Source organism: Pituophis catenifer, unplaced genomic scaffold (genome assembly GCF_029215685.1).
Source record: "Pituophis catenifer annectens isolate HBS135680 unplaced genomic scaffold, rPitCat1.0.hap2 SCAF_14, whole genome shotgun sequence".
In the NCBI taxonomy this organism is placed as follows: domain Eukaryota; kingdom Metazoa; phylum Chordata; class Lepidosauria; order Squamata; family Colubridae; genus Pituophis; species Pituophis catenifer.
The window spans coordinates 22,153,933-22,174,954 of record NW_027256894.1 but is presented as its reverse complement, the minus strand read 5'-3'; the positions used below and the strand labels follow the sequence as shown (position 1 = coordinate 22,174,954).

The 21,022-nt window shown below is 43.5% G+C and overlaps 1 protein-coding gene across 1 annotated transcript in view; it reads left to right on the top strand.

The window, feature by feature from the left end:
* Positions 1 to 21,022, top strand: part of THSD4 (thrombospondin type 1 domain containing 4) — a 137,388-nt gene that overhangs the window by 74,870 nt on the left and 41,496 nt on the right. The gene's annotated exons all lie outside the window — the stretch shown is intronic.

Sequence of the window (21,022 nt, the reverse complement as noted above, 5' to 3'; positions counted from 1 at the left end):
AGTCCGATGGGACCTTGCCAACAGCAGATCTGAAAGTATGCATAATTCTTAATTTTAATAGGCAATGCAATTATGGATTTATTTTATCTCTGTGTCTGTTATGTGCATTGGCCTCCTATTAGCTTTGCTTACATTCTGTTTAAGATTGAGGCTGTTTAGAAAATTAACAGATGAAATAAAATATAAATAATTAAGTGTAAGGTATATAGAGATGGGCCCCTGATTTACCTTTTTGTGGGCTCCAATGCCATCTCTGGCTTTAATGGTTAGCATACTGGCTGGGGAATTCTGGGAGTTGAAGTCCATGTACCTTAAAGCATGCTGGCTGGGGAATTCTGGGAGTTGAAGTCCATGTACCTTAAAGCATGTAGCTGGGAATACTGGAAGTTTTTTTTAAAAAAAATTGATTTATATGCTGCCCTTCTCCGGAGACTCAGGGCGGCTTACAATGCGTTAAGCAATAGCCTTCATACTTTTGTATATTTATACACAGTCATCTTATTGCCCCCACAATCCGGGTCCTCATTTTACCTACCTTAGAAAGGATGGAAGGCTGAGTCAACCTTGAGCCTAGTGAGATTTGAACTTGCAGTAATTGCAGGCAGCTGAATGTTAATAACAGTGCTTTAGTCTGCTGCACCACCAGGGCTCTTGAAGTTGAAGTCCATGTACCTTAAAGCATGCTGGCTGGGGAATTCTGGGAGTTGAAGTCCAAGCATTTAAAAATTACCGAGGTTGAGAAACAGAACTGAATACTCTACCTAGCAACTATTCAGTGCCAATCCATCTGGAATCCCCTCAATTCGAAAAGACTGATATATAGCAATATGTCTATTTTGACTGAGCTGCGTTCTCCTCATCACTGGAACCGCCTTGGTTAAAATGGTTGGCCATGCGATATTGTCAGTGTCTGCACATCCGTCTCTGACTTTGGGGATCCCTCTAGGGTGTGCAATTTCAAACAGCTCCCCATCATCAGACCAAGCCTTCTCTCCAGATGGTTCACCTCCAGATGGATCAAGGACCTTAGCATCCGTAACAAGTTTAGATGGGGATTCCATCTAAGTTGGAGACACATGGAAAGAATAAACCACCTAACATAAATAAATAAGCTGGATCAAAACAGCTGCCCACTCCCAAATGCCCTCGTGCCGTTGAGTGGTACAGATTGAGGAATAATTATTTCCAGTCAACGGCCAGTAGTCTGTTTGCAAATTGGAAGGATTAACAAGAATCTGTGGAGCAGAAAGGTGGGGGGAAAAGCAACTCACCTGGAAGAGGAATGCCTGGAAGAGGCATTCTTAGGATTTGCGAGGTTCCCTCCTCCCCCCCCCCCCCGTGGGAAACTCTCAGGAATTCATCTTGAAGGGAAGAGATCTTAAATCTCTACTCCAGGACTGTTGGATCCAAGACAGCATCCCCATGTACGGATCTTCTTTCAAAAAGCGTGAGCAATCCGTTGGCTAACTTTGGATTTCCTGAAGTGTACAGTAAATTGAAATGTGATGGGTTTGCCGTGGAAAATTCCAAGCGGTGCCCATCCACCCATCATCCACGGTCGTTTTTGCACCAGACGGTGAGTCACATGGAAATTCTACAACAGCCATGAATCCTTTGAACTCTCCAGCTTTGTCATATGGACCTGAAATGGTGCTAATCAGGGTTGTTGGTTTTTTTTTTTGAAATGTATTAAAGGAATACTTTTTTTTTTTTTAAAAAAAAAGCCCAATATGTGTTGGAGGAATCTGGAAGAAGTTCTGTTGGTTTCTTCTTGATCTCTTTCCAGAAATTCCACTAGTTTTTGGTTGCTTGTGTCTAAGATTCACACCCGGGTTGGAATTTCATCACCATGGGGTGAGGCAATAGTCATACGTGTGAAAAACGGTTATAAGTCACATTTTTCAGTGCCATTGTAACTTCAAATGGTCTCTAAATGAACTATTGTAAATTGAGGACTACGTATATTGAACACAATGCCATTTGGGATTACCAGTTTTCGGATATGAGAAAGGCATTGTCTGATACCTACTTTTTTTTCATTTTGCCTTTTTTTAACTTCTTTTTCTCCTGGTTAACTTAGGATTCCACTTCATTCAGTGGATTTTATTTATATTTATATATGCTTCGATCTCCCTGATCGTCTCTAGATTTGAGGATTGAAAAATTTTCTCTTTTATTACTTTATAAGTCATGCTAACTCTACACTCACATGCCAGCTGGCCAAATATCTACATCAAGTCATACAACTGCTCAAAACTTTTTAATTAGATAAGTTGTTTTGTTGTCTTATTGGTTTTTTTTCCTCTTGATAATGAATTGCTGCACAAGAACTATTTCACTTTCCCTATTATTAAAGCTGGTCAAAGACCATGATAAAGATATTTGATTCAATCCAAATTTGTATGCCAGCACTATGAAAATTTACAGGGAGAAAACCAAACTGCCTAAGCCAAATTATGCTATTGGAGAGAGAGGGTGGGGGTAACCATAATTTTTGGCTCATCCTACAATCTCATTTTTATATTATAATTATCGATTTCATTCTACTCAGAGGAATGTAATCTGATTCCAAAATAGGAGAATGTATTCCAACAACGTGGAGATAATTTTTCATCAGAGGGATAAGAAAGCAATCTGGATTGATTTCTTTAAAATAATGGTATAAAGTTAGAAAAGAGGGAGAAGGTAAAACATTAGAAATATCCTGTGTTGTAGGATATTTGATAGAGAGAGGAAAGGGCCTCACAAAAGCAGTGAGCAGATCAAGTAATTGTAGGCTTATGTATCATCTATTTCTTGGCCTGGACTACCTTATAGGGCTGATGCTGGTTATCATGGGAGTACATTTGGATCTTCAAGCTATGGACGGGGACTGGAGCAGACAAAGCCAAATTACTTTCCCTATCACTTGCTTTTTTCAAAACAGACAAGGTTCAAGTCAGTTTCCATCATTTTTTTTTTTTTACTTCTGTTTACCCTCTTCCAGGAAAGTCCACTGGTGAGATGGGTAGCAAATGGGCCAAATTTAACAACTTCCCCATGCCAGGAAATTACAGCATCCAAGCAGAACAGTCAGGAAACAGTCTTGCAAGAAAGAAATTTCCTGTAGAAAATTAAGTTTTCAGGCCATTTATAAAGTTTGGATCGTGGACCAATTTTCAATCAAGACAGTTTGTTCTTTTCTAGAGATTCCTGAGATTGAGCTGGCCATTTTTATCCTCTCTTCCTACAGGTTTACACATTCCTTTTTTTTTTTTTTAAATACCATTTATTCCTTAATGTAGATTTTTTAAAAACCTTTTTTTATATAGGTCGTTTTTTGTGGGGTTTTTTTTATCCAGTGCGCTGCCCAGAGTCTCTTTGGGCGAGATGGGGGGCTGTACAAATTTGGCTAATATTTCCCCCCCTTTTTTTAAAAAAAAAGAGAGACACCGAGGAGTTTCAAAACATGCCCCCAAGGTGCCCCAAAGGCTCTTTCAAACCCAGCCATGCCTGCCCACAGTTAGCAAATAAGACCCTGGCACGGTTCCTAGTATAAGAGGGGCGGGAGAGAAAAAAAAATCCGTTGCCGTAGCTTCTAAAAGAAAATTCATAAATTGGAGCAGATGGAGGAATTTGTCATTGCCCGTGTAGTCCTCCCTCCCCTCCTTTGCTTCACACTCCTAATGACACACACACACATACACACAGAGAGAGAGACACACACACACCCCTTTCCCCCCAGCTCGGGGCTGCCGTCAAACCCCCTCCCGAGTCGGAAGACGTTATTACATGAAAAGATCAATTTACTCCTTCTCTTTGGAGCGCAGCGGCTGAGCGCGGAGTTAGCAGAGGGGGCGCGCCCGGGAAAAAACGGGTCTGGGGGAGAGGAACTCGCCCCGAGGAGACCCAGAAATGTAGGATTTGGAGACTTTTGGAGACCCCACCACCACATCTGTTAGCGCTTAAACCTTCCGGGTGTGGGGGGAAAAAAAGAAGAAGAAAGAAAACAGATTCTGGCTTGAAGGGAGTTTGAAGTGTGGGGCGATCATGGTTACCCATTACCTGCTCTTGGGGATGTTCTGCTTCCAAGCCGCGACGTCAGCGACCCCCAAAGACCAGGTAAGCTGAAGGCATCGGAAAGTCTCTTCTCTTCCTTCAACCTGGCGCCCTCTCGCCTTACCTTTACCTGTGGGGAATGACGCACCTGTCCGCGCAGGGAGCCGCTTGAGCGCTAGCTGGCTGGCTGCGCTCAAGGACCTTAGGAAAGAGGGAGGCCAGTTTGCACCAAGTGTTGCCATGGCACAAAACTCTGGTTGTCCACCAGCCACACCGGCATGAGTTGAGGCGTTTTGCGCTTGCTTTCAATGGCGTTTGGGCAGGGGGGTGTGAGAGCGCGCGCGCATGTGATGGTCTTTTCTACTTTTATCTCGTTATCTCTTCTCTGTGCCTTCTGGTAGTTGTCACCTTGATCAGCGTCTTATTTACGCACACACTGGAAAAGGTTTTAGACTTTTCCAGTGTTTTGCTCATCTAGTCACCCGGTTTTTGACTAGCCCAGAGGTAGGAAATGCTCCGTGGGTGCTCCATAATAAAGGTCTCTCGTGCAGTTTTAACGAAGTGAGCATCCCAAGTAAGATGCCCCGTTCTGTTCGGCAGATGCTGCCTTCCAACTCCCGAAGCATCTTTCCTTGACAGCAAGGCTAGGGGAATTGGGGGGAGCGGGCTTTATTTGGGGTGTGTGTGTGTGTCAGGGCTTGTTTCCTCTCCCCAAAGATTGGCAATTCAAAAGAAGTGAGACTGGCATTTCAGATTGGAAAGAGAGGGAGGGAGGGAGGCAGAGAGGAAAGAGGAAGGAAGGAAGGAAGGAAGGAAGGAAGGAAGGAAGGAAGGAAGGAAGGAAGGAAGGGAAGGGAAGGAAGGAAGGAAGGAAGGAAGGAAGGAAGGAAGGAAGGAAAGGAAGGAAAGGAAGGAAAGAAAGAAAGAAAGAAAGAAAGAAAGAAAGAAAGAAAGAAAGAAAGAAGAAAGAAGGAAGGAAGGAAGGAAGGAAGGAAAGAAGGAAAGAAAGAAGAAAGAAGAAAGAAGAAAGAAGAAAGAAGAAAGAAAGAAAGAAAGAAGAAAGAAAGAAAGAAAGAAAGAAAGAAAGAAAGAAAGAAAGAAAGAAAGAAAGAAAGAAAGAAAGAAACCTCTTGCCTCCAGAAATTGTGGGTGCTCCATCACTGGAGGTATTCAAGACCAGACTGGACAGCCATTTGCCTGGAATAGCATAAGGCCTCTTGATCAAACAAAAGGTTGGACTAGAAGACCTTCAAGGTCCCTTCCAACACTGCTATTCTATGTGAATTCTTGGGGGTCACACAGACCCCCCCCCCAAAAAAAACCAGTAATGGATTGCAGCAATGCTCTTTGGAAGACTGCTGTGTGTCTTGAGGTCTGTTTTTAACCACAGTAGCAGAAAAGCTGGATCCACAGAAGGAGGAGAAAAAAAAAGAGATATTTCTCTCTCTCAAGGTATGCTTTGGGTTAGGCGGGCCAGAAGTTTTCCAGGATGTTTATTGAGCTTCCTGGAGCTTCCTTTTCGGCTGGTGCAGTAAGCCAAGCCTCTCTCTGTGCCTCCAAGCATTTGGCTGGATGCTGCGAGATCGTTTTCACTTCCCGAGCCACACAGCGTCTTCACCAGAGGCAGCTTAATCCATTTGGCTAACTCGGTCCAGGAAGGCATCCTGCACTGGGGAGGAGGCTGGTCCCTGGGGGGCATTAAAGCCGTGGCTGAGTTCATTTTCAAACTGTCGGAGGATGATTGTTCCTGGGCTGCTTCCGCCAGTTGCTAAAATTCCTTTCACTTTTGCCTTGAATGCAACTCAAGGAAAGAGCAGGAACGACCAAGTTTGGTCCCAAATTGTTGTCCTTGTGGCTCAGCTGTCCTTGGAAAAAGTTCTCCAATATTGACAGAATAACAAAGGTGGAAAAGACCTTGGAGCAGGGGTGAAATCCAGCAGGTTCTGACAGGTTCTGGAGAACCGGTAGCGGAAGTTTTGAGTAGTTCAAAGAACCGGCAAATGCCACCTCTGGCTGGCCCCAGAGTGGGGAGGGAATGGAGATTTTGCAGTATCCTTCCCCTGCCATGCCCACCAAGCCACACCCACAGAACCGGTAGTAAAAAAATGTGGATTTCACCACCGCCTTAGAGGTCTTCTAGTCCAGCCCACTAACAGAGCAGGAGACACCAAACCATTTTGGGCCAGTGGCTCTTGAATCTCTGGAGGCAAAGCTGTTGCACTAATTCATTGTTGTCCCTGTCAGGAAGTTTCTTCTTGGTTCTACGATGGCTCTCTTTTATCGAAGAAAGGTCCAACCCAGAATTAAAATGTTCATGGGAGCCCTTCCTGGAGATGTCCTGAACGTTTGGCACGCCAGCTATTTGCTCTACTGCTGCACTGAGACTCTTCCTTGGACCTAACAGAACCGAAAAGAATAACAGGGTTGGAAGGGACAAGCAAGAGACCCCATACTTACCTTCTCCGACCTCAGGAGGTGGTCGTGGCCCACAAGGAGGCTAGTTCTGACAATATGTTAGGTGAAAGGATCTCATTCCTTTCTCCAAGGAACTGAGTTGGGCCCGTGGAGATGCAGAATCCTGGGGAACTGTACATTTCTTTCGAAAAGGGGAATGTGGCCACTCTCAGCTAGAGGGGGAAAAAAAATATACCTTCATCCAGCGCTTTGAGCAATTAAAAGCAGCTCTGTTTATACTCAGGCCTCTGGATTCCTTTGAAATTCACGATACCTTCCAATTTGCGGTTTGAAACGTCTCATTTTCTTTCATTCTTGGCACCGAGGACTTTTCTGGCACAGAGGTTACACTGTGGTCTTGCTTTCATAGGCTGCTCTGTTAGAAAGGCTGTTTCTTTTGCTGATTCCTGTCCTTTAGCTACCTCCGTAGGTTGCTTGGCTGATTGGGAATACCTAAGAAAGGAACATAAATTTTTTTTAAAAAAATTGCAAAGGCAAAAGCCAAAGACCAAATAAGTTTGCTGATAGAACTGGCGTCTGAGTCCCTTCTTAGGATCAAGAACCTGCCAACATTTTGGTATTTGACTTGTGGCCTTCCGTAACCCACATCGGCCTGGGCTAATGGTATATAATGCTAAACATGGCTTCTGCAAACATTGGGTTTGAAGCAGGGGTAAAATCCAGCAGGTTCTGACAGGTTCCGGAGAACCAGTAGCAGAAATTTTGAGTAGTTTGGAGAACCAGCAAAGACCACCTCTGGCTGGCCCCAGAGTGGATTGGGAAAGGAGATTTTTGCAATATCCTTCCCCCAGGAGTGGGGAGGGAATGGGGATTTTGCAATATCCTTCCCCTGCCACGCCCACCAAGCCACGCCCACAGAACCGGTAGGGGAAAAAAATTGGATTTTACTCCTGGTTTGAAGCTGCATTTATGTCCTCACATGCTGTTCATACACCCAGCCCAATGTTTCCTGCAGTGATGTAGCGGCATTTATTTACCCAAAACGGTAGGTCAGCTACCCATCTACTACCTGAGACCTTTTAACTCAAAGTAGCAACCAGAACTTTCATGTCTGTCCTTCGGATGGATTGGCCTAGATTCCGCACCCAACACCAGGTCCTACTTCTTTTCTTTCATGGATGGGCTGGGTCTTGTAGGACCACTCACACATTCTCAATGGTGTAGGGCAATGGTGAAATCCAATTTTTTTTACTACCGGTTCTGTGGGCGTGGCTTGGTGGGCATGGTGTGGCTTGGTGGGCGTGGCTTGGTGGCCATGGCAGGGAAAGGATACTGCAAAATCCCCATTCCCACCCCACTCTGAGGCCAGCCAGAGATGGTCTTTGCCGGTTCTCCGAACTGCTCAAAATTTCCACTACCTGTTCTTCAGAACCTATTGAATTTTACCCCTGGTGTAGGGTCTCCTGCTTGAGTGGGAGGCTGGACTAGATGACCTATAAGATCCCTTCCAACTCTGTTAATCTGTTATCTCCGGTGCTGAGCTGGGAGGTGTCTCCATTCCTTAGAATTCAACCAAGGAAAGTTGAGGTGGTGGATCTCATCCTCGGAGAGGTGGGATGGAGGTTACTTCACTTCACTCGTGGCAAGTGGATTTTTTTCTAACTAGCCCCCTCCCCCCCCTCACCAGCTAAACACCTATTTTGTGAAGGACCGAGTCTCCTGCCATTGGCCGTTCCCATAACATGTTGGCAAAGCATATCATTTCTCTCCCCCCCACCCTTTCAGGAATTCAGCGTCTTGCAACCCATGAATGGAACCCACAAATCCATGAACGGATTGACACCGATCCCACACTTTTGCCATGAAAAGTTTGTTTTGATGGGATGAGTGGAACCCAACTCTTCATATAGCGTGTTCTGAAATGAAAGGAAAAGTGAATAAAACAGAAAGGGGGAGGGTTTTTTAAAAAAGTTTTGACTTTTCAGAGAAGTTTTTTGAAAGGTTCCTTTGTCCTTGAGGGCAAAGTTGTTTTTTGTTGTTGTTGTTTTTTTTTTTTAACTGTGTCTCTGCCAACCTCAACTTATTTCTTTCCTAGCTTTGACTAGGAACAGATGTGAATGGAAGTCTTCTTGGGCGGGTTTTCAAGTACCAAAGAGCTGATGAGGCAGCTGTAAATGAAAGTGAAACATATTGGAACACCCTAAAAAGCCATCTCGCCCATTTTCAATGTGAGGATGGGAAGCTTACATCTTTACGGCCTTAAGCAAGGAAACTGTGATGGCCCAAACAGCTGGTGTAAGCTATGGGGCAGTCCCAGGAATGCCACCACCATATGTTCAGAAATTTTTCTGTGGAAAGTATGCTGTAAGCCAGGGTTTCCCAACCTTGACAACTTTAAGGCCCGTGGACCTCCAACTCCTAGAATTCCCCAGCCAACATTGTTGGCTGGGGAATTCTGGGAGTTGAAATCCACCAGTGTTCAAGTTGCCAAAGTTGGAAAACCTTGCTCTTAAGCTGAGGTCATTTTCATCAGTATGGCACTGGGTTGACAAGAAATGGGTAGTAACTAACCCTTTGGATGAAGTTCCTCCATGTCACTTCTTCTGCTTCAATGTGTGACTTTGTAGTCCAGTGTCAGTTTGCAAGGAAGCTGTCTCTCCAGGGTCTTCCATTGTGTATTTCCCTTGTAAGTGGAACTAAAACATTTGCCATCCAAGGAGGCTGCCACACCACCATAATTTTAAATTAAATTTTTAAATTAATTTTTTTTTAAATTTTAACTTCAAGACTTCTGGTCATCTTGCCTGTCACCCATCTTCAAACCCTCTGAGATAATCAATATTTCCTCCAGCTTACCAACCAAGGAAAGCCGAAAATGTCATTCAGATGGTGTCCTAATTCAGATCATACCCCAAATATTACCCTGATAGGGATAGGAAATAAACGAAATAATTGGAGTTCCTAACTGGTGATAGATAGCAGTTTTTATTATGGAAGTCAGATTTCTAATTTCCATGCATTTCTCTGGAGCTTTCCTTTCCCTCTTCTTCCAGGATATCAATTTGAAGATCAATAATGTTTCAACTCTGTTGTTAGCTTTTGGTGTGCAAGCCAAAATGGAACAATTTGACTTAAATCAAATCAAGTCCAATCAAATCTTTCTTATGATCATACCGTAGAGTAGCATAAAAACAATTTAAATTCTCAACTTTGAAAGAAAGGGATGGAAAGAAATTAAAGAAGGCAATTTAAATCCTTTCCTTTTTTTTCGTTAAATATATACACACACACACACACACACACACACTGAAACACAGGGTTTTTTTTTTAATATGAAAAACACTGACTTTGGTATTCTTGGAAGTGTGAAACTTTAGGATAATATGAAACACATGAAAATCAGCGTTCAGGATTCTTTCAAAAACCTGTTGGCAATCTTTCAGCCGAATTCAGTGAATTTGGATTAAACTCTTCAATACACACCCAGATTCTCGTATTTTTTCTTTAAATAGAGTTACATTCACTCTATTTAAGCCAAATTTGCATCACCCAAGACAAGGGGTGGAGATGGGGCTGAATCCCTCTACATTTCTGCACGTCTCCCAAAATTCATGAGCTTCAGCCAGTTGTCCAAGGAGAAAGCATTTCATGAGTCTTCTCCTAAAGAGACACATTGTTCCTTAATTTGGGAGTATGTTCCCTGGGGCTCAATATACTGTGACTCAAATGAAACATAGACAATTACATCCAGACAATCTGGCTATCCATTCTTGAGCAGGTCAAGCCTGGGAGTCTACCTTCAACTGAGCAAAGAGATTTACATCTACTGTGATTTTGCAAAGCTTGCTTAATTTGGGAATATCCATAGATTCATTAGCCATATTTTTTCTGGAAAAATGGGCAGCCATGATGGATGAATGATTGATGGATGGAGAGATAGACAGGCAGATAGACAGACAGACAGATACAGGTGTGGTTGCTGGGGATTTGCAGGGGTTCAGGAGAACCTCTAGCTAAGATTCTGTGCAGTTCAGAGAACCCCCAAATCCCACTCCTGGCTGGCCCCACCCACCCCACCCTTCCCTCCCAGGAGTCCCCATGTGGCCCATTTTGGATGCAGGTAAGTGCTGGGCATGTACAGAGGCTTGGGGAGGGCGAAAAATGGGCCTTCTTGAGGTTTGGGCCCATTTCCGACCTCCAGAGGGCCTCCGGAGCCTGGGGAGGCCATTTTTACCCTCCTGGAGGCTCGAGGAAAGGCTCAGGAGCCCGGGGAGGGCAAAAACACCCCTCCCCCACCATGGTGCAGGAGGCCAACTAGGCCACACCCACCATGGCCACGCCCACCCAGCAACTGGACAGAGAACTCCTTGCTAAAATTTTTGAACCCCACCCCAGGATGGATGGATGGATGGATGGATGGATGGATGGATAGATAGATAGATAGATAGATAGATAGATAGATAGATAGATAGATAGAAGAAACAGCTTCTCTGGAATTCCCATTTCAAAAAGAAACTTGAGCATGGCCTCTTGAATACTAAGGCAGGACCCTTGTCAAGTGAAGGCCAACTTGTCATCAACGTCTGCTTGATTTAAATGTTCCAACCTTGTTGGCATCTTATAGAGGAAAAAGTCCTCATATATTCATCATTCATGACAACTGAAGTGTCAGAGAGGGATGATTCACAGCAAAGATTTGTGGTGGATGGGTAAGTGTGCTTGGGGGAGGAGGAGAATTACCTTTGCAGACATTTGCTATTGGTCCACATTGGATGTTGAGCATATTCTGAAGTTCAAGAGATTTTTTTCAAGAATGGCCATTTCCAATCCTTCAATAAGCCATGAGCCTTTGCGTAATTCTGAATATACATTTCTCCAAGGAGCCTGGACACTCTGAGAAACTTCAAATGTTTATTGTTTGTAACCCCTTTTCTACAGATAAAAAGTTGCATTTCTTAAAAACCTCCAGATAGGGTACCTGCTGAAGATTAGACTGGGAAGCTTAAATAAACTCTTTCTGAAGTGAGGGGAAAGCAAAAAAGAAAACAAAGCAGAGTTGAAACTCCATATTTTTTAGCTGCAATCCTGATGAATTTATAGCCATCCTCCTCTAATTCTTCAAGCTCTGTTGTGGTTGCTCATTTTTGTCCCAATCTGTGCTGGAGAAAATTGAGTTTAATTTGTTGCTTTTTGTTTTGCCAAGTTATTATGGGCATCTGGTGCAGCTGAAAGGAGGAAATGACTCAGGTTTTGAATGTGGTCCCCCTTCTTCCATTAGTGTGGGTAGATCTTTGGACTTTCTGCCTCCTTTCCCACAAGTTATTTATTAAGTGGTTGTGTAATGCAAGGGCAGGAGGCCACATCATTCCATCTGAAGAAAGCCATGGATCTGATACATCTTCAAGATGATTGGATCGTCCGTTCGGTCTGCCTTTCCAAGGGCCAGTAATTGTATTTTGAAATACCTCCAAGAAGCCCTTCTTTGACCATTTTCCAAAGTTCTTCAACGTCTTATTTATGTGGGACATTTACATTCTACTTTTCCTTTAAGTAGTTCCAGACAGTGTGCCTGGATCCATTCCTTACTTTCTCAAGAACTGGGTGGGAAATTAGGGATCAGAGGCATTTGTGAATATGGTGGCTTCACTCTTGCTGGGGAGAATGGATCCGGAGACTTAAAGTTATTTCCAAATGAGTCAAAAACAAGGATAAGAACAAAGTAAGCTTCTTTGGACGTCCTGTTCCATAGCTGAGGAAATGCTGGTCACCATAAATGTCTCCTTATTAGCCAATTATCTTTCTTCACTTAGAAGCAATCAGGCCTCCAAAGAGGAATTGAACTTAAGGTAGAGGTGGACCATTAACATTGGACTCCAATGTCAGAATCTCTAAGTTTCTTCTTGCCACCAATCATAGAAGAGAAGCTAGGATGTTATGGCTTCACACCAGAAGATGCTTTCTCCACCTGTTTCCAAACCCCTTGTTGAACATGTTTTTAGAGAGAGAATCTGTAGGAGATGACCAGGCTGGGCCTGAGGGAAGAGTCAAACACGCCATCAGTCTTGAGATCCTTTGCATCCACAAGAGATCCAGCCCACCTTGAAAATACATGAGAAAATCAAGGTAGTCTAGACAGTTCAAATAAATAAATAAAGATTTATTGCAAGCTTATGCTCTACAAGAATCTGACCTACTAGTGGTCAAAGCAAACAGGCGGTAGATAAGAGTCGACAGAATTCAAGGTGGACTGGACTTAGATCTCTTGGGGGTACGATGGGAGTCGAGACTGATGACGTTTTTGATCCCTCCCTCAGGTTTAGCTTGGTCATCTCTTACAAATTCATGTTGAAGATACTAAAATGAAAGATAAGTATCATATATACCTTATTACTTATATACAATTAGTCTGTTCAGTATTTACATATATAAAGACATCCTTCTTCTATCTATTATACATTTATTTTATCCATTATCAGTCTATTATAATTATATACATAACTTTAATTCTCCATTTTATGAATTCTAATCAGTTCTTGTTTTTCGACCCTCTTTTCTGTTCCAACCATTGATAAAATTTGTCCCATATCTCGTGGTATTCTGACTCGCCTTTATTTTTCAGTTCCAAGCTTAATCTATCCATTTCCGCACATGTCAAAAAATTTTTGATCACTTTATCTTCTAGAGGAGTTTCCTTATTTTTCCAATTTTGGGCAAAACTCATTCTTGTTGCTGTTATAATATGTATTATTAAGTGAGCTACCCTTTTACTGTATTTCCCATTTATTATTTCCAATAGGAATAGCTCTGGTTTATATTATATTTCTTCGCCAAGTATTTCCACCAACCATAAATAAATCTTCCGCCAATACTCCTTTGCTTTTTTTACATAACCGCCACGTATGATAGTATTGTATCATATGTTTTTCCTCTTAAAGACGTTTGTTTGTTTGTTTGTTTATTTATTTATTTATTTATTTATTTATTTATTTATTTATTTATTTATTTATTTATTTATTTGTTCGATTTATATGCTGCCCTTCTCCGGAGACTTAGGGTGGCTTACAATGCATTAAGCAATAGCCTTCATACTTTTGTATATACCTGCTTAGTAGGGCTTTTGGGCCCCCACAAGCGGTGTTCTTTTTTATACAAAGTCAGCTTATTGTCCCCACAATCCGGGTCCTCATTTTACCTACCTCGGAAGGATGGAAGGCTGAGTCAACCTTGAGCCTGGTGAGATTTGAACTCGCAGTAATTGCAGGCAGCTGGCATCTAAGTGCTACTTTAACAGCAGTTTAGTCTGCTGCGCCACCAAGGCTCCTCATTCTCACTCCTCCTCTGCTTCTCATTCAGCTCTGAAGATGCTTCTTGGATGAGAAGTGAAATGTCTTCAAGAGGAAAACAAAACAAAACAAAGGAAATCCAGCTGTCTTTTGAAAAAGCACCTTTGGGCCTCCATGTTGAAGAAAACAGCTACCTGGTGGGGTGAGGGGAGCAGGAGAGAAAATACTATTTATACTAACACTTGGATGTCTCCTCCATTTCACATTAGAAGCATTGCTAGTTTTTTTTTTTATCAACCAGAAGAAAATAACAGCTGCCTCAGAACCCCTCAGCCTATAAAATGTTTACTGTACAGATATGGTTCATAGCGCTGATCTGATCTGATCATTGCAAGATTTGACGTCTGTCCTTCAAAGCGCATTACAGTCCGAAGACAGTTCCCGGCCTAATTGTCCTTGAACCCCTGCCAAATGCTTCAGCTTCATGGAAGAGAGAATTTGGATGAAGACAACGGCATCGCAGATCAAGCTGGAGAGAGCTTATTGGCAGTGCCAAGACTTCCCACAACAGTTAACATGCATGTAGGCTCCGTTCCAGAGATCAAGGCACGTTGGAGTTCTGTCACTCAGGTCTCCCTGACAGGTCTCGTGAAGATTAGAAATAGGACTTTTCCTTATCAATAATAATAATAATAAAAAAAGCCAATCACACAAAGCTAAAGTTCTTTGTGAACTACTGTATGTAGCACAATCAGAAGAAATGAAACATCCTTTTCCTTCAGGTCCTTACGCTCAGAAAGGTGACACTGACTAGCTATAATTAAGTAGGACCAACAGGTGATCCTGAAAATATAGCCGATACACATTACAAATACCTTTTCCCTGAAATGTTAGTCATTAACTAAGCACTGCCAATATTTGCAGGATCCAATCTGGGTTGGTCTCCAGGTCCAGAGGTTTGGTCTTCTGAGATATCGGACTCCTTTGGAACCCATCTTCAGGGAACTTCTCTCTAGCCAGAAGACATTCCCTAAGATGGGCTCCAGCATCAGAACCAACCTTCCTTCCTTCCTTCCTTCCTTCCTTCCTTCCTTCCTTCCTTCCTTCCTTCCTTCCTTCCTTTCCTTCCTTCCTTCCTTCCTCTCTACCACCTTCACCTTCTCCATCTTCTCCTCCACCTCTTTCTTCTTCCTTCCTTCCTTCCTTCCTTCCTTCCTTCCTTCCTTCCTTCCTTCCTTCCTTCCTTTCTTCCTTCCTCTCTACCTCCTTCTCCTTCTCCTCTATTTTATCCTCCACCCCTTTCTCCTTTCTTCCTCCCTCCCTCCCTCCCTCTCCCTCTCTCCCTCCCTCCTTCCCTCCCTCCCTTCCTTCCTCTCTACCACCTTCTCCTCTATCTTCTCCTCCACCCCTTTCTCCTTCCTTCCTTCCTTCCTTCCTTCCTTCCTTCCTTCCTTCCTCTCTACCTCCTTCTCCTTCTCCTCTATTTTATCCTCCACCCCTTTCTCCTTTCTTCCTCCCTCCCTCCCTCTCCCTCCCTCCCTCCTTCCCTCCCTCCCTTCCTTCCTCTCTACCACCTTCTCCTCTATCTTCTCCTCCACCCCTTTCTCCTTCCTTCCTTCCTTCCTTCCTTCCTTCCTTCCTTCCTTCCTTTCCATGATCCCCTTCTCATTTTTCTTCTTCTCCTCCTCCTCCTCCTGCTTCTTTCCTCTCTCCTTTTGTTTCTCCACCTTCTTCTTCCCCTCCTTCTCTTCTTCATTCTCCTCCATTTTGTTGGCAGCAAAACATCCCAGACTGTGCCACTATGTTTTGAAAACAGAAAATTCTATTTTCGGGCAAAGAGTTATTGTGTCTGTGCATGTGGGGGGGGGGGGAGGGATAAGAAAGGAAATCAGCAAGAGGGGAATTTCTTGCATGCAGTTTTATCAACTATCTTTTTTTCTCCCCAAAACCACAGATATACAGGCATTTCCAGAGAATGTCAACATTGGCCTGTTGCTTAGAATCTCTCATAAGAACAAAAACCAGATCAGGATGATGAGTGTGTGTGTGTGTGTGTGTGTGTGTGTGTGTGTGTGTTGCGTGGTTTTGTGCCCTGGTGAAATTCTGCAAGATGGTAGTGATGGTGTTGCCCGCACAGCCCAAAGGGGGCAGGACTTGCATTGCGATGCCGCACCTGTCACCTCGCAGATTGTACCTATTTTTGTCGCATTTTTGTCTTGGGTTGTTCCCTTTTGTTGACTTCTTCTTACACTTGTAAATTCCACCTGGCAGCTGGGCAGGGAGGTTTTATCGCTCTTATTGTATTTCGGTCTGCTTTTATGGGCCATTTTTATTCTTGTAGCCACTTCGCTGCTCACTGACCGTAAATAAATGCAATTTGGGTCTTGTGGATTTGGGCCCTTGCCTGTAGCTTCCCTTCAGCTGAGTTGACTACACCTGACTTGGAGGTGTCAGCTTGGAGATAAGACGGGTCTCTCCAGCCCCATATATTTTTCCTTTCTCACATTCTGGGATATTCACCAAGGATCCGGGGAGAGATTTCATTCCTCTGTATTGATCTGAGCAGCCCCAGGGTTTGATTTGTGACCGCAAAGGTGACCACAATGGGAGGGAAACTTTTCTGCTTTTGTGACAGCAAATAAGCGGCTGTAGAAAAACACCAGAACTGCCAGGAAAGCTATGAATTTCTAACCTCTGATTTTAGCTCTTTTATTACCGATGGAAGCAAGGCTCTTTCCAGCAAGGACAGTGTGAAAAAAAAATAAAATGAAACCAAGAGATTATAAATGGTGGTGTTTTTTTTTTAAAAAAAACCCATTTCAATATTTTATGGATCAAGTATCAATTGGCATGCATTTACAGGAGTCCCAGGATCAAGAGATCACACAAGGGAAAAAAAAGATTGCAAAATTGCATGCAGCTCTCTTAACAACTGCATCACTTAGCGACAGAAGTTCCCGGCCCAATTGTGGTCGTAAGCCAACCATTCCTTGTATTTTACCCATGGTGAAATCTTAAAAGCAAGGTCTGTGTAGCTCTGCCCCTCTTCTCCTCTTTTTTAAAAAATACTAGACTCTGCAGAAATGGACCGATTAATGCTGAGGATAAAAGAAAAAGAAGACACAGAATATTTTCGAACTTGGGGCTTGTTTTATGAGTGGTTGGATAACAGAGGTAGTAACTAGGAACTGAAAAAGTATTATTATGGAAGCAACTTGACCCAGATATTATGCTGTTCAGTAAGCACTTATTGTATGAAAATAAATAAATAAATTGGGGAGAAAAAAAGAAGAAGTTGTTCCTGGCCCAATTGTGGTCTTAAGTCAAGGATACCTTGTATTTTACCGATAGTGAAATCTTGAAAGCAAGGCCTATGCAGCTCTGCCCCTCTTCTGGGAAAGCAGAACAACAATTGTGTGAGATCACGGTGTGGGAACGGAGTGGCCAAGGATCCCTCAGAAAAAGCTTTGGACAAAAATGTCAGGGCCCTCCAAAGTTTATGGCTGGAATGTCCTCCACGACATCTTGTGGGTCTCTCTTGAAAGGGCTTTTTCCACTGTGCCCAGCATGACATGTCTTCGTTCCTCTGGCTCTGTGTTTCTATGAATCACCTCCATGGCAGTTGATGGGGACCATCACTTCCTCTCTTCTCCTGCAGCATTCAAAAGGACAATGGTTGAAGGGCTAATTTGGAGCCTGAGGATGGAAGTCAGCGGGAGACTTCCATGTGAAAAGTCTTCTGGAAAAGGGCATCAGATGGCCAGTTGCCTACTCCAAAATCCCCAGCACATAACTCTTCCGGCTCCAGTCCTCTCCTCTTCTATCGGAAGCCTGGATGGAGGCTGCTAGGATTCTGGAAGAGATGGGCAAGGAGATTTAAAGCAAAAGCTAAAAAAGGCAGGAGCTCGGAGGAATCACAACACACATACACACAAAAAGCTGCGTCTTTCCCAAAACTTTGGGTGAGCCTCCATGCTTCTTTGAAGAATTGAAATACAGCTGTCCCGGGAGAGGAGTTCATGCATCTCTTAAAATGGGTTTGTGGGAACGTAGCTCACAGCCAACAAACAGACCAACCGATGTCTGATGTGTGCTGGGGTTTTTTGGCAAAACATGTTTGACTTTGTAGCCCTTGCTTTGTTCCAGGAAGATGTGTTGGTTAGGGGGAGAAAAAAAAAAGTGCAATTCCAGATAATTCACTGCAGATTATTTATGCTTTGCAGTGTAAAGAGTCCGGAGGAGTTGTATCTTTCTTATGTTCCACCCAATGAAGTTTTGGCACCGCAAAATCATCCATTCACTGAGTTTGACAGTCCACTGTCAATTTGTCCTAAATCTGGATTAGTTTAAGGGTATAATGGCCTAATAAACACAACGTATTTGGTCATCATTATTTTTGGCTTACTTTTTCTGTGGTTCATTTATTTGTTGAAAAGATTTGTCGGGCTGCCCACCTTAAAACGCAACTCGGGGCAGCTCACAACCATCGTAAAAGCCTCCAACCACAAAGCCACAAACCGTCATTCAATTGTGGCTTACGCTAGGGTTACAAAGCCAGTGGGCCTTTGCTGTTCACCAGCATGCAGCAATATGTTCTTTGCCGTTGTGGTTAAAAAAATTTCTGGTTCCCATTTAGAGGCTGGAAATGGTCATCTTTGCTCTAAAGAACACCACAATGCGTCTTATCTGTCGCGGGATCTGTACAAAATGCCAGCCGTGGAGGCTCCATAGGAAATGAGGAGATCAAATATTCTGAGTTATGCAAGTCATGTTTTTAAACTCAGTGGAAGGGCATTTTTGCTCTTTGGGTAACTGTCTGCAACTTGGCTTTTCTAAGAGTGATTTAATACCCAGGAATAAGGGGGGGAGGAAGCCCAAAAGCCATTTTTCTTGTCCTCCAGATGTGATCCTTCTCTGAATCCCATTTTCTCCTGCCCACGTGGTTTCTGAACTAAAATGATGATGAAGAGAAGGACTAGAGGGTGACATGATAGCTGTCTTCCAATATCTCAGGGGTTGCCACAAAGAAGAGGGAGTCAAGCTATTCTCCAAAGCACCTGAGGGCAGGACAAGAAGCAAAGGATGGAAACTAATCAAGGAGAGAAGCAACTTAGAACTAAGGAGAAATGTCCTGACAGTGAGAACAATTAACCAGTGGCCTCCAGAAGTTGTAAATGCTCCAACACTGGAAATTTGTAAGAAGAGATTGGACAACCATTTGTCTGAACTGGTACAGGGTTTCCTGCCTGAGAAGGGGGTTGGACTAGAAGACCTCCAAGGTCCCTTCCAACTCTGTTATTCTGTATTCAGATCTGTGTCTCTATCCAACATAATCCTATAAGTGAAAGTTATTCTTTATTCTTTCTCTTCTTGGTCTGGACTTTCATTCTGAATTTTCATTTTTGCTAGGGGAGGCCCAGAACGGGCATCTTGGTGCACAAATTCCAGGGGGATTAATTTTTCATCCATCCATGTACTTCGCGGAGGGCAAATCGCCCCCTCGTTGATTGGGGAGACAGCTTGTTCACAACTGCTAGTCTCACTCGGAAGTTCCTAATGAGTTTCCAAGGATTCCCAGAGTTTCTCCGGAATCACTTGAATGAGCAAATACAAAAAGTCCCCCGAAAGAGCTGGTGTTATTATTATATTTCTTTTCAGATTAATTAGCGAAAGTTGAGCCAATCTTCAACCTCAACTCGCTCATTTCTCATTTTGTTTGGCCTCCTGGAGCCCCTTCGTTCAAAATTCAATATAAACACGACACAAGGGTCTGTGGAACAGAAAAACAGAAAGACAGAAGAAGTTTAAACCAACATTAATTGAACCTGCATAACTTGAAGAAGATGTTGGATAACCATTTGTCTGAATGCTGAAGGGTTTCCTGCCTAAGCAGGGGGTTGGACTAGAAGACCTCCAAGGTCCCTTCCAACTCTGTTATTCTCTTCTCTTCTCTTCTCTTCTCTTCTCTTCTCTTCTCTTCTCTTCTCTTCTCTTCTCTTCTCTTCTCTTCTCTTCCCTTCCCTTCCCTTCCCTTCCCTTCCCTCCCCTCCCCTCCCCTCCCCTCCCCTCCCCTCCCCTCCCCTCCCCTCCCCTCCTCTCCTCTCCTCTCCTCTCCTCTCCTCTCCTCTCCTCTCCTCTCCTCTCCTCCAAGGTCCCTTCCAACTCTGATATTTTATTATTCTTAGATACCAAGAATGTACTAATGCGAAAGAGGAGTCTTTTGTTTGGAAAGAAAGTGATGCAATAGATTCCTTTGAACTCTTCTCCCAGCTGGAAGAGAAGATCCAGCTTGAGAGATAATGCCTTGCAAAAGAAAAAAGAAGAGAGAGAGAGGGGCTTTAATCTCTCCCAAATTCTTGATGGAAAATCATCTCCTTTAACCTCGTTCCATCTTGGGCTGCATCTTTCCCCCCCCCCCCGCCCCCCACCCCCCGCCGCCTTCTTCCTGCCCTGCCCCATTCATATCATCTGCTCACAATATATCCCCGTGAAAAATGGAAGAAAACAGGCAACCCACTCTGTCATCCATCACGAACTCGGCTTCTCCATTATGCTGCGGGCTGAACTTTTTCTCCATTCTCAGAAACATTCCTAAGTGCTGAGCTGCTTGGAGCAGCTGCCTTGAAAGTCAACACACACCGACAAAGAGAGAGAGAGAGAAAATCAACCTGCCAGAAAAAATTGCTTTATTCTTCACCCCTAAAATTGTTTTGGCCAAAGGCCCAAGTCCAGCGATATTCAGTTTTGGACCAATTACAGGTGTCTGGCCCAAACTGCCATAACTCATCAGAGTTATAAATACCTACTTCGGGCCTTTGGAAGAGAAAGCTCCTCTAGCAAGGCAGCAGAATAAAGAGTTTCTACTGTGTATCAACATCTAGCTGAATGGTTGTCATATCAGTATTTATTATTTTTTCAGTAGAACCCAGAAGCTACTTTCAAAGGAAGTGATGACAACTTAGTGAATTCCATTGCTTAGAGAAGGGGGAGTGAACAAAGTCTGGCTTGGTTTGGGGAGTAAATTGGGCCAGTTGTCATTTCATTGGATTCCATCAGGAAAGACTTCCTAAAGAACTTTCAAGCAAAGGAATCATGAACAAAAGTACCGTTGTGTTGTGTTGCATTGTGTTACACTAGTAAACTAGACTACACTAGACTTGATGACTTGACGACTTGACTTGACTTGACTTCAGTGGTGAAATCCAAATTTTTTTTACTACCGGTTCTGTGGGCGTGGCTTGGTGGGCGTGGCTTGGTGGGCATGGCAGGGGAAGGATACTGCAAAA